Genomic DNA, 12362 nt, shown 5'->3' on the forward strand with positions numbered 1-12362 from the left:
TTCTTTTTTCTCTTTTTTCCCTCTTCTTTCCCTCTTTTTACCTCTTTGTTCCTCTTTTTTCTATATTTTTCATCTTTTTTAATTTTTTTTCCTCTTTTTTCCTAATTTTCATAAAGCATCTTTCTACAAAGAAATGTATTCATTCACACACGCACTAATATACTTGGGAAACAGTTAGTACCAAATATAATATATTTAATTTTCTCAGATGGCAAAAATAAGAACTTTATTGATCCCACATAGGAGTAATTCATGTTATATCAGCAATAGACCCCTTTCCGTGTTTGTAAACAAGTATGACGTAGGCATGCTGCGCGCGCATTATTGCGGCAGAAAGACGGAGTTCATGTCAGTTTACACCAGCCGATTGACGGAAAAAGATCGTGGAAATTACGTTACTGAACTAACTTTGGCGGATGGAAAGCAACTTCCTTCCCGGAGGAAGATATCACAAAGTGGCCCGATGTCCAATGGCCGGATATTCATCTGTATTTGGTTGAAAAACCTAGTGTTTACTCAGGAGAAGCTGCAGCTGTCAGCAGCTGTCACAGCTGAAGTTTGTAAATAATTATGACAGTCAACTGAATGTTTTGTATACACTAGACATTTTAAGTTATTTTATTATTTCATATTTATTTAATTTATCTTATTATTTTTGTTAATTTACTGTGTCCCCTTTGTTTCTTAATGAGTTTCATTAAGCATTGCCTTTGAATGAAAGCCATGTCATGTGTACCTTTGTCTGTGCTGGCTGAATGAAGTTGATAGTTATTTAAAAAAAAAAAATAAATTAAAAATGATATGAGCTTTATTGTCCATCCTGCATCTCATATTATCACCATTAATTTACAGAAACCTATTCCCACTAATATGATAAAAAGAAAAACATTAAAAGGCATATAATGCAAAATACTGTTTTTTAAAACTTAGTTCATTATTTTTAGGTAAATTCATTATTTTTATTTGAGGGTTTGTGGGGATTAATATATCTATAATATACCTGAGTTTGATATACAACACATATAGTGAATATATGTATATTTGTGCAGCATATTTACAGCTGTAGAAGTTGGATGTTTGTAGCTTTAAAAAGAGAAAATAATCAATACATTTACACAATCAGTGAGAAAAAACAAATAACTCCGGTAGTTTATTAACAAAACTTTAATAGTCAAGTAAATCATTAATGGCTCATATTCAATTCAGAGTCACAGCTCCAAATCACTGATGAGAAAATAAAAAAATGTCAAGACTTGATGTTATTATTCAGAACCCTTATTTCTTAGATTTATGGATTAGAACAACACTTTTACTAAGGTTTGTGAGACTAGCACACACAATAACAATATCATCATTATTCCTCTGGGAATTGCAAAAAATGTATGTTCCTCAGGATTTCGATTTGTACACCCGTACACACAACAGCTGGTGGGCATGTTGTTATTCTATAACGTTACTGCAACTCCAAAAACGCAACTTAAGAAACAAATCTTCCCTCGCTCTAGTCAAACTAATACAACTTCTGCTGCTCTTCTGCCGCAACAATGCGCGCGCATCCTGTGATGACGTAGGCTGGAAAGGGGTCTATAGAGAACAAGGTGGTGCAGAAAAACAATATATACCCCCTCACAAAAATAAGAAAAATAGAGAAACATATTTTCTCATCAACATTTAAAAATGTTCAACTAACAAAATAACATATTTGAACAATTTTTCAGACAATAAAATAAAATGTGAACAATTTTTCAGACAATAAAATAACATTCTTATTTTATGTGAGGGGGATATATATAGTTTTGTTCTCTATAGCTGATATAACATGAATTACTCCTATGTGGGATCAATAAAGTTCTTATTTTTGCCATCTGAGAAAATTAAATATATTATATTTGGTCCTAACTGTTTCCAACTATATTAGTTTACAGTCTTGCCCCATCCAACATGGCGGCGACGGTGACGTATCAGCAGCTCCTTGGAGGAGGAGGAGGAGACGTGGCTGCGTCACCGCCGTGCCCCCGCCCCTCCCTCCCCTAGCCCCGCCCCCTCCCCCTCTAAGCCCCGCCCCTCCTCCATGCTGCAGCTCCAGGAAGCGGAAGCAGGAATGTTGCTGCTGCTGCTTTCTTGAAAAGTTTGGAACTTTGACAGTTCGGAGTTTGGAGAGAAGAAGAGAAGACATGTCGGTGAGTGGGAGCGGGCCGGGGGCGCATGCGCGGGGGACCGGGTCCAGGTCCAGGACCTGGTCCAGGTCCGGGTCTGGGGGGGATCAGGTCTGACAGAGAGAAAAGTTTGATGACGAATCACAGAAGCCGTGCGTGCGTGCGTGCGTGCGTGCGCGCATGCGTGTGCGGTCCTCATCGGGAGCGTGAGAGTTCTGGTTCTGGAGATTCAACTCTGACCCAGTTAGACCAGATCAGAACCTGTAGGAGAACCTCAGGGTCCGGGCTGGAACTGATCAGGGATCAATCAGCTGGAACTGATCAGGGATCAATCAGCTGGAACTGATCAGGGATCAATCAGCTGGAACTGATCAGGGATCAATCAGCTGGAACTGATCAGGGATCGATCAGCTGGATTGATTAGCTGGACAGATGTTTTGATCAGGGATCAGTAGTTCTAGTTTGTAGGCTACCGTACTTGTTTCTCTGAACAGTTCTGTGTTTTAACTCTTTACTGGTTTTCATTGATCTCTAACGTTATTACTATTTTATTGATTTTATTGATCGGTGCTTTCATTGATTTGGTGATTTATTTTTATTTTTTATTTATTTTTACCTTGTCTGCATATATTCATTTTTGTTTATTTGTTTATTGATAGGATCCCCATTATTGTAATTTTAAAGAACATAGTCCACACACACACACACACACACACACACACACACACACATGTATCTCTGTTACCGGTCACTGTAACAGCGAGTCATCATTTACACAAACAGCAAAGTTTCTGTCAGAATAATCATACAGTCATTACAAAACCACCAAGTATAACCCACAAATACATTTCTGTAATAAATTATAGCATGTTATATATTTGTTACTCATTGAATTTTATGTAAAAAGTCTTTAGCTAGCTTTTTAAAACTGTATTTTGATGTAATATTTTTGATGTTATTAGGTAATGTTCCATCCTGTGATAGTTCTGTAATAACAGTGTGTTTTAAACAGTTTGTTCTTGGCTTTGGTGCCAGTAAATGATCGTAACATGATTGTCTGGTTGGATATTTATTAACATTTCTAGTGAGAACTATCTGATCTGCAAAATATTGTGTTTTTTTTTACTATTAATCAAATTCCTCTTGAAAGTCAGAAGACTTAATTTAAATCTGTCCACAACCAACAGCCGTGATAAATGCTGATGCATTTTTAAGATATTTGCAGTGAACAATTTAAAGCAATCCTAGCTGCTTTGTTCGGTGCAATTTGAAGTTTATTAATATCTTTGGTGCAGATGACCAAATAATGTGTCAATAGTCCAGACGGGACGACACTAGAGCCTTAATGACTCGGTTCAGAGTATCTGGTTCAACATACTTGGAGCACTTCCTTGTTTCTGCAATACTTTTACCCATTTTCTTCGTAATGTGATCGATATGTTCTGACCATGAAAGTTTGTTATCAATACTATTCCCAGTAACTTGATCTTGTTAACTTGCTCAAACTGACAGCTGTAGTTGAGGATCAGTTACTGATGCATGTCTGGAACCGAATATCGTCTTTTTGTTTTAGAGATTTAACACCAATTTATTTTTATGCACCCAGTCAACCACTTTCTCCAGTTCGATGTTCAAGATTTCAGATAGCTCAATATTTGTCGGTGCAGCACTGTACGTGGTCGAATCATCCGCATACATGACAACTTTTGCATTCTTCAACACTAATGGAAGATCATTTGTAAAAATCGAGTAAAGAATAGGACCAAAGCAGCTCCCCTGTGGTACCCCACAGTGCAGCTCCTTGCTGTCAGACAGGCTGCCGTTAAAAAACACTCTGACATATACAAAGATGGTTATGTATACAAAGATGGTTATATATACAAAGATGGTTATTATTAGTATTATTATTATTATTATTATTATTATTATTATTATTATTATTATTATTATTATTATTATGTATAGTATATTATATTATTATTAGTATAGATATCGGATAGGTGAATGGATGAATGAATGGGATGCCTGGGTCTGGGGCCCTCCGTTGTCGGGCCTGCGCGGGTGTCGCCCTGTTGGGGGGTTCCCTCTCTCCGGGCCCGTCTCCGGTCCCCCCCCGCTGCCTCTACGGCGGGGCGCCCCTCTGGTCTTGGAGGGCCACTTTCGTGGGGGACGGGTGCGCCTGCCCGCGTCGGCGGCCGGGGCGGCTCTGTCTCTCCGGGCAGGCTGGCCCCCTGCCGGGTGGGGGTCGTTGGCCTGAAGGGTGAGGGCCTCCTGGCCGCGTGTCCGGCCCGGACCGGGTGGCCGGGGATTGCCTGGGTTGCGGTCCGCCGCCGCGGGATCCCTGGCTGCTTCTTTCCGCGCCGTGGGGGCCCCGCCCGCGGGCCCCCCTCGGCCGCCGCCGGGTGGGGGGGGGGGCCCTCGCAGGCGGTGGGTTGCCTCCCTCCTACTTCTCCCCTCTGTGGGGTTGCCGGTGGCCTGGGTTCCGGGCTCTTCCTTGTCGGCCTCTGGTCTCGCGGGGTGGCGGGGTTGCTCCCCCCCTCCCCCACTATAGATACACTTCAGGTGGAGCTTTGATAGGATTATTACACACACACACACACACACACACACACATACACACATATAGTCATTTAGTCACATGCGCACACACACACACACACACACACACACACACACACACACATATGGTCACTTAGTCACATGCATTTACACACACACACACACACACACACACACACACACACACACACACACACACACACGCATGATCATATACATACACACACACACACACATAGACATACACACTGGCTTGTTCACCTGCATGCTGGCTCTCTAGTTTTTGGGTTTAGGTAGCGATAGCTTAGCTCAGACTGCGATCAGATCTCAAGGTTTAGGTCGATTGCTGTTCGTGTTTTGGTTGGCTCCGTGCCGGTTTCGTGCTTTGTTTGTGGTTTTTTTGTTGCAGATTTCCAGTGCTTGACGTGTGTCTCCGTGTGTTCCTGCTTCCTGGATTGGCAGTGGATGTCGTCACCACCCCCCCCCCACCCCCTCCCCCCCCCAAAAAAAACCAAAAAAAAAAAAAAAAAAACACTGGGTTTGTATGTGTATATTTATGTATGTGTACGCATATGTGTGCGTATATATATGTATATATTACATATAGTAATAATGCACATATATACACTTTTGGTTTCTACCGTCATGGTATCAATCAATAATATGTGTGCAGACAAGGAAAAAAAAAAAAAAAAAAAAAAAAAAAACACTCTGACTTCTGCAGCTCAAGTAACTTCTCACCCAGGACAACACATTTGGTTTAAAACCATAACCTCTGAGTTTCTCAAGCAAAAGACAGTGATCAATAACGTCAAAAGCAGCACTAACATCTATTAGTACTGCTCCCACTAATCTTTGGTCCTCCATACATTTCAACCAATCGTCAGTCATTTGAGCCAAAGCTGTGCTTGTTGAATGTCCCTCTTTGTTGGTTCCCAATGAATAATGAGTTGCATTTAAAATAATCTTGAATTTGGGCACATATTATTTTCTCCAGTAACTTGCTCAATACATTAATGATTGATACCATGCCGGTAAAATCCTATGGCATATATATGTGAATTATTACTATATTTAATACACACACATACATATACACACATATATATATATATATATATATATATATATATATATATATATATATATATATATATATATATATATATATATATATACACATACAAACCCCGTGATTTTTTTTTTGGGGGTGGGGGTTTGACATCCACTGCTAATCCAGGAAACAGGCAGTGAACAAGCCAGTGTGTACGTGTGTGTGCGTGTATGTCTGTGTCTGTGTGGCTATGTGTGTGTGTGTGTGAACATGTATGTGTGGCTGTGTGTGTGTGTGTGTGTGTGTGTGTGTGTGTGTGTGTGTGCGTGTATGTGTATGTCTATGTGTGTGTGTCTTCTTCTTCTTCGAGTCCTTTGCAATCTTCAGATGTCTTTTTGCCAGTATCTAGTGCAGGACACCGCTGATGGAGTGGGTTCAGCCAGATGTCTTTTTGCCAGTATCTAGTGCAGGACACCGCTGATGGAGTCGGTTCAGCCAGATGTCTTTTTGCTAGTATCTAGTGCAGGACACCGCTGATGGAGTGGGTTCAGCAGGTCCTGGGGCTGCACTGGGGGGCGTCGCCACATTCCAGCAGGTGGGACATTGTCTGTGCTGCTCCACAGCCACACGTGTCCTCTGTGTGGTAGTTCCATGTCTTTAGCGTGTGTGTGTGTGTTAGGAATGGGCGATATTTTACCGTTCACGATATACCGTCCAAAAAATGTGTCATCTCGCGGTAAAAACGATAAATTCCCGTTGATCGTTTTTGTGTGAAGCCGGATTTATGGTTCATGGTATAGGGAAGGAAGGAAGGAAGGAAGGAAGGAAGGAAGGAAGGAAGGAAGGAAGGAAGGAAGGAAGGAAGGAAGGAAGGAAGGAAGGAAGGAAGGAAGGAAGGAAGGAAGGAAGGAAGGAAGGAAGGAAGGAAGGAAGGAAGGAAGGAAGGAAGGAAGGAAGGAAGGAAGGAAGGAAGGAAAGTAGGAAGGAAGGAAGGAAGGAAGGAAGGAAAGAAAGAAATTCCCATTGATGATGTTTTTGTGTAACAAACATGGTGGAAGGCGGATCTGAGAGCGAGGAGCTTGAGTCATTACAGTTTTGCAGTACAGGTGGACACATTTAATTGGTTTTTATCAATTCAATTTAATTGGTGTAGTTTAGTAGCATTTAGTATTCTTTTAGAGTTAAAAAGGTGGAGTTGAATTGGTATTTTTTTATCGTCATTTTTATTGTTATCGGGATAAATGCCAGAAAGTATCGTGATAAATGTTTTTGTCCATACCGCTCATCCCTAGTGTGTGTGTGTGTGTGTGTGTGAGCGTGTATTTGTATGTGTGGCTCTGTGTGTTTATGTATGAATATGTGTGCGTGTGCGTGTGCGTGTGTGTATGCTGTAGATCAGGGGTTCTTAACCTTTCTGACCTTGGGGCCCAATTTTTTCAGTACAGAGTGGCCCAGGGCCCATTAAATATATATATATATATATATATGTTATATATTATATATACAGTGTTATATATATATATATATATATATATATAATATATATAACACTGTATAGCAGGGGTATTCAACTAAAACTTTAAGAAGTCCATTTAGAGAAAATTTACTCAAGCGAAGGTCCAGAACATCATAATAAATAAATATATATATATATATATATATATATATATATATATATATATATATATATATATTCAAGTAGCCTCATAGTTGTATCAACATCTGCATCTGACTGTTATATTAAAAAAGTACATATTTGCCAATTAACATGTTTAACTTGAATTAAAAATATTTTTTTCTCTTAAAAATAAAGTAGATTTTATTTTATTTTTCAAATGCTATCTTATTTTATTTCTCTACCAGCAGTTTGAATTTCCCCTTTTCTTTGTTAATTGTCTCAACACATTTTTATACTAAATTAATATAAACACATCTTAACAATTTAACAGTTTTGCAGTTTTTCTTTCTTCCTCTCTTATAATCTTATGCCCCCACTTTCTGTTGTTCAGTGAGAGAACTGAGCTCTAATTTCTCCTGTCAGGACTTTAAATCTGGGCTGGATGGTGTCAGGTTCTCATGCACATGTGGAGGTGCTCATTGATGAGCCTGAAACGATATTTAGTTTTAATTATGTTCACTGTGGAGAAAGCTGCTTCACAGCTGTATCTGGACCCAAACATGGGCAGGATGTTTTAAGATGGTCAGTTTATTTTCTGTGACTTCAGTTCAGACTTGAGTGGATATGTTTGATGAAAAACTTTGTGTTTTGTTTCAGTGGCCTTTCACTTTCGCACTTTGAACGCCACGGTCTCTGAACGTATGAGACACTGGTTTTGTCCCAGTGGGAAGACTGAACAGGATGAATTTGTCCATTCCGGGTTGCATATTTAAAAATACAGCGAGGACAAAACTTAGTTTGATTTTACTTTAAGTTATTTACATTAATAAGTTGTCAGGACTCAGTGTGTCGGGTTCATCCGAGCCTGATCAGCTGCGACGGGCACAGCCCGCACCGCAGCTCTCTGGTCGCGCTGCAGCAGTTACTTTCCGATGCTTTTTCGAAAGCCCGAACAGTCCAGTCCAGCAGACACGACAGCCCACGCATCTACATGTACAATCCTTCAGCAGTAACGACGGAGCCCACCGCCCGAGCGGCAGCCTCAGCCGACCTCCCCGGCCGTGGGGACGCGTCGGAATAAATGATCACGCCGCGCTCGCTTGCTCTGGGCGCAGACCCAATTAATCGATCCCTGATCCTGGCGGATCTAAACCTACTCTGTGCAAAATGAAGGATTTTCTCTGTAAAGACACACCATTTCTCTTACTATTACACGTACAGCTAGCTGAGTGTCTTCTTCTCCTCATTTGGTTGGGAGTTGCTATGCAGTCCCGCGGCCCTCGCGGCCCACACGTACAAAACTGATTTTTTTTTGGCGGCCCACTAGATGGCGCTCGCGGCCCAAGTGTGGGCCGCGGCCCTATGGTTAAGAATCACTGCTGTAGATGATAGTTGATGGTTGATGGTTGGAGTAGAAGAAAACTGTTTTTAGGACTTCGTTGGTGTTATAGAGTAGATTAAAGGAGTGTAGAGTATAGATTATAGAGTAGAGTATAGAGCAGGGGGTAGGCAATCCTGGTCCTCGTGGGCCACTGTCCTGCATGTTTTAGACGTTACCTGCTTCAGCACACCGTGATACAAGTAGCTGTGTCATCAACAGAGCTGTGCAGACCTTGGTGACAAGCTAATTAAGACCATTAATTAGAATCAGGTGTGTTAAAGCAGGATAACATCTAAAACATGCAGGACAGGACACGAGGACCAGGATTACCCACCCCTGGTATACAGTATAGAGTAGAAAAGACTTGGTTGGGACTTCGTTGGGACTCGTCGGTGCTGTAGATTAGAGTAAAGAGTAGAAAAGACTTTGTTGGGACTCGTCGGCTGAGTTTCAGAAGCAGGACATTGATGTTTCATCCTTTTGTCTTGAACTCTGGCAGAGTTAGGGTTAGAGCTGTGACGTCAGGACCGTTTCAACCTTACAGTTCCACGTTTAGGAACTCTGCAGAGCTGTGACGTCAGGACCGTTTAAACCTTACACAGTTCCACGTTTAGGAACTCTGCAGAGCTGTGACGTCAGGACCGTTTACATTTTTTAAATGTCGCGAAGAAAGTTGAAATTTTCAGACAAAAGTCAAAATTTTGAGAAAAAAGTCAAAATGTCGAAAAAAAAGTCAAAATGTTGAGAAGTAACTCCACTTCTCTGTCACTCCAAACCTTAGAGTTCCACGTTTAGGAACTCTGCAGAGCTGTGACGTCAGGACCGTTTAAACCTTACAGTTCCACGTTTAGTGGAAATTAGCAGCTTTTTCTAGACGTGAGATGCTGCAGAATTTCTTCTGCAAAGTTGTGGATCTATAAAGTTGCACAAACGGGAACTGAAGTCTAGATGAAGTAACGTCAGTGTCGTCACGACTTCAGCAACACGTTTAAAAAGAGCGGGAGCTGCAACTCTGTGAGCTGGAGACAACACGTTTATTCAGGATGGGTTTGTGAATAAACTAATCCAGTGGTGTCGTCTCCTCAGAGACCAGAGAAGAGAGAACACAGTGATGTCCTAAACGCTGAGTTGGTAATAAACGTAAAGCTGTGATAAACTGTGAAGGCAGTGAAGTGTTGAGGAGGCAGCATGCATATAAATAATGTTCCGTCGTTCAGAGGGCTTAATAAAGTTTCCTGTACCAGTTCTTTCTTGGCAACAAAGTTAAAACAGGTTTAGTTTCTATAATAAACCCCAGCAAAGCTCAGTTTCTTTAACAGATGAGACACGTGTTCTGAAAATCCAACCAGATACCAGGTATTTATATGATTATGTAGAGAGTATAGAGTATAGAGTATACACTAGGAATGGGCAGTTTGGACTAAAACATGTATCACGATAATTTCTGACATTTATCCCCATAACCATAAAAATGACGATAAAAAAATACCAATTCAACTCCATCTTTTTAACTATAAACGTCATCAACGGGAATTTATCCTTTTTTGTTTACTATAAATCTATCACCACATTCAGTCTTGAAGAATACTAGAATACTACTGAATACTAGAATTCAAGTAGTATTAGTACTACAATACTAAATGCTACTAAACTACACCAATTCAATTTAATTGATGCTTTCTTTCTTTCTTTCTTTCTTTCTTTCTTTCTTTCTTTCTTTCTTTCTTTCTTTCTTTCTTTCTTTCTTTCTTTCTTTCTTTCTTTCTTTCTTTCTTTCTTTCTTTCTTTCTTTCTTTCTTTCTTTCTTTCTTTCTTTCTTTCTTTCTTTCTTTCTTTCTTTCTTTCTTTCTTTCTTTCTTTCTTTCTTTCTTTCTTTCTTTCTTTCTTTCTTTCTTTCTTTCTTTCTTTCTTTCTTCCTTCCTTCCTTCCATAAATCAGTTTTACACAAAAACATCATCAACAGGAATTTATCATTTTTATCGTGTGAGGAATTTTTTGACGGTTTATCGTGAACGGTAAAATATCTCCCATTCCTACTATAGAGTAAAACCGAGTGTTCAGGTGACCTTCAGGTGACTGGTCTGTGGAGGTCTGTGGAGGTCTGGACTGTGGAGGTCTGTGGAGGTCTGTGGAGGTCTGTGGAGGTCTGTGGAGGTCTGTGGAGGTCTGTGGAGGTCTGGACTGTGGAGGTCTGTGGAGGTCTGTGGAGGTCTGTGGAGGTCTGTGGAGGTCTGTGGAGGTCTGTGGAGGTCTGTGGAGGACTGGACTGTGGAGGTCTGCCGGTTCCTGCCGGTCCAGCGTAGGGCTGTGCGATTAATCAATTTAAATCTAAATCGGATTTATTAATCAAGACGATGTTTAAAAAAAAAAAAAGGAAAATCGGAAAATGGATTGTCCTTTTCTGCAGCTGCATTACAGACAGAGCTCGTCTAGTCGTCTTTGTTTGGTCAGAAAACTGTAAATGTTGTCACTTTACTAAACTCAAGGAGGATTTACAGGATCTTTCAATTGCACTTCATTCCCAATAGGGAAATTTGTTTGATATTTTTCTTTAAAAATAAAGATAAAATATTTGAAACAATTTATTCCATTATCTCTTGTAGTTTTAACAAAAAAATTGAAATAAAAAAATCAGGTTTTCAGAGAAAAAAAATCTGGATTTTATTTTTGTCCCAAATCGCCCAGCCCTAGTCCGGCGGGTCTTCAGGATCTGCTGAGCTACAGAAACAGAAACAGAAACATCTTCTCTCAGTCGTTGATCAGACGGCTGTGACAGACTGAAGCTGCCGACGCCTGACGGAACTTTGTTACTTTATTATCAAACTTCTTCTATCGTGACTCGACCCAGGAGAAAACTGTGTCTCTTTTATCAGTGAATCCATTTTATTTTTCAAGAAGGTTTAGTTTTGACAGAGATATGAGAAGGAAGATGAAATAAAGCTCTTAGCGTGGTTGAGGTGTTGCGTGTCCCAACAAGCTTTAGCTGCTCATCCTGCAGCCGCGGCCTCGTCCTCCTCACACGACGACCAGCCGGTCCAATCACGACGGTGATTGACGAGGTTTCTGCTCAGATAACCAGCCGGGACTTTGTCCCTGATGCAGCTGCAGAGAGATTGTATCTAGTCCAGGTTAGTCGGGCTCAACAGCTGGAATCCAGGGAGTTATTTATTCCCTGAGGTCGGCACACCTCTCCTGCATCAGCTGATCCCCGACAGGCTGATAATAAAACTATACAAACTAAAAATCAATCATATTATACTAAAAGTGAAACAATTCTGTCATTAAAATGTGAATCGAGACGTTTTTTGAGCTGCCGGGTTGAATTTCCTGAGTGGAATTCGGGCAGAAAATTGTGAGTAGACACGTCTTTATTGGCCAGTTTACCTGGGAGAGTCAGCGCAGCGGCTTCTGCATCTGCATCCACATCTGCATCCACATCTGCATCTGCAACCACATCTGCATCCACATCTGCAACCACATCCACATCTGCATCCACATCTGCATCCACATCTGCATCTGCAACCACATCTGCATCCACATCTGCATCCACATCTGCAACCACATCCACATCTGCATCCACATCCACATCTGCAT

At 40.9% G+C, this 12362-nt stretch overlaps 1 protein-coding gene across 1 annotated transcript in view; it reads left to right on the forward strand.

Annotated features, from left to right (window-relative positions):
- The first annotated feature begins 2079 nt into the window (after positions 1-2079).
- Positions 2080-12362, forward strand: part of itprid2 (ITPR interacting domain containing 2) — a 74542-nt gene continuing 64259 nt past the window's right edge. The window contains 1 exon segment of the mRNA XM_061724264.1: positions 2080-2180. The gene's annotated coding sequence lies outside the window, so the exon portion shown is untranslated.

This window comes from Cololabis saira, chromosome 6 (genome assembly GCF_033807715.1).
Source record: "Cololabis saira isolate AMF1-May2022 chromosome 6, fColSai1.1, whole genome shotgun sequence".
In the NCBI taxonomy this organism is placed as follows: domain Eukaryota; kingdom Metazoa; phylum Chordata; class Actinopteri; order Beloniformes; family Belonidae; genus Cololabis; species Cololabis saira.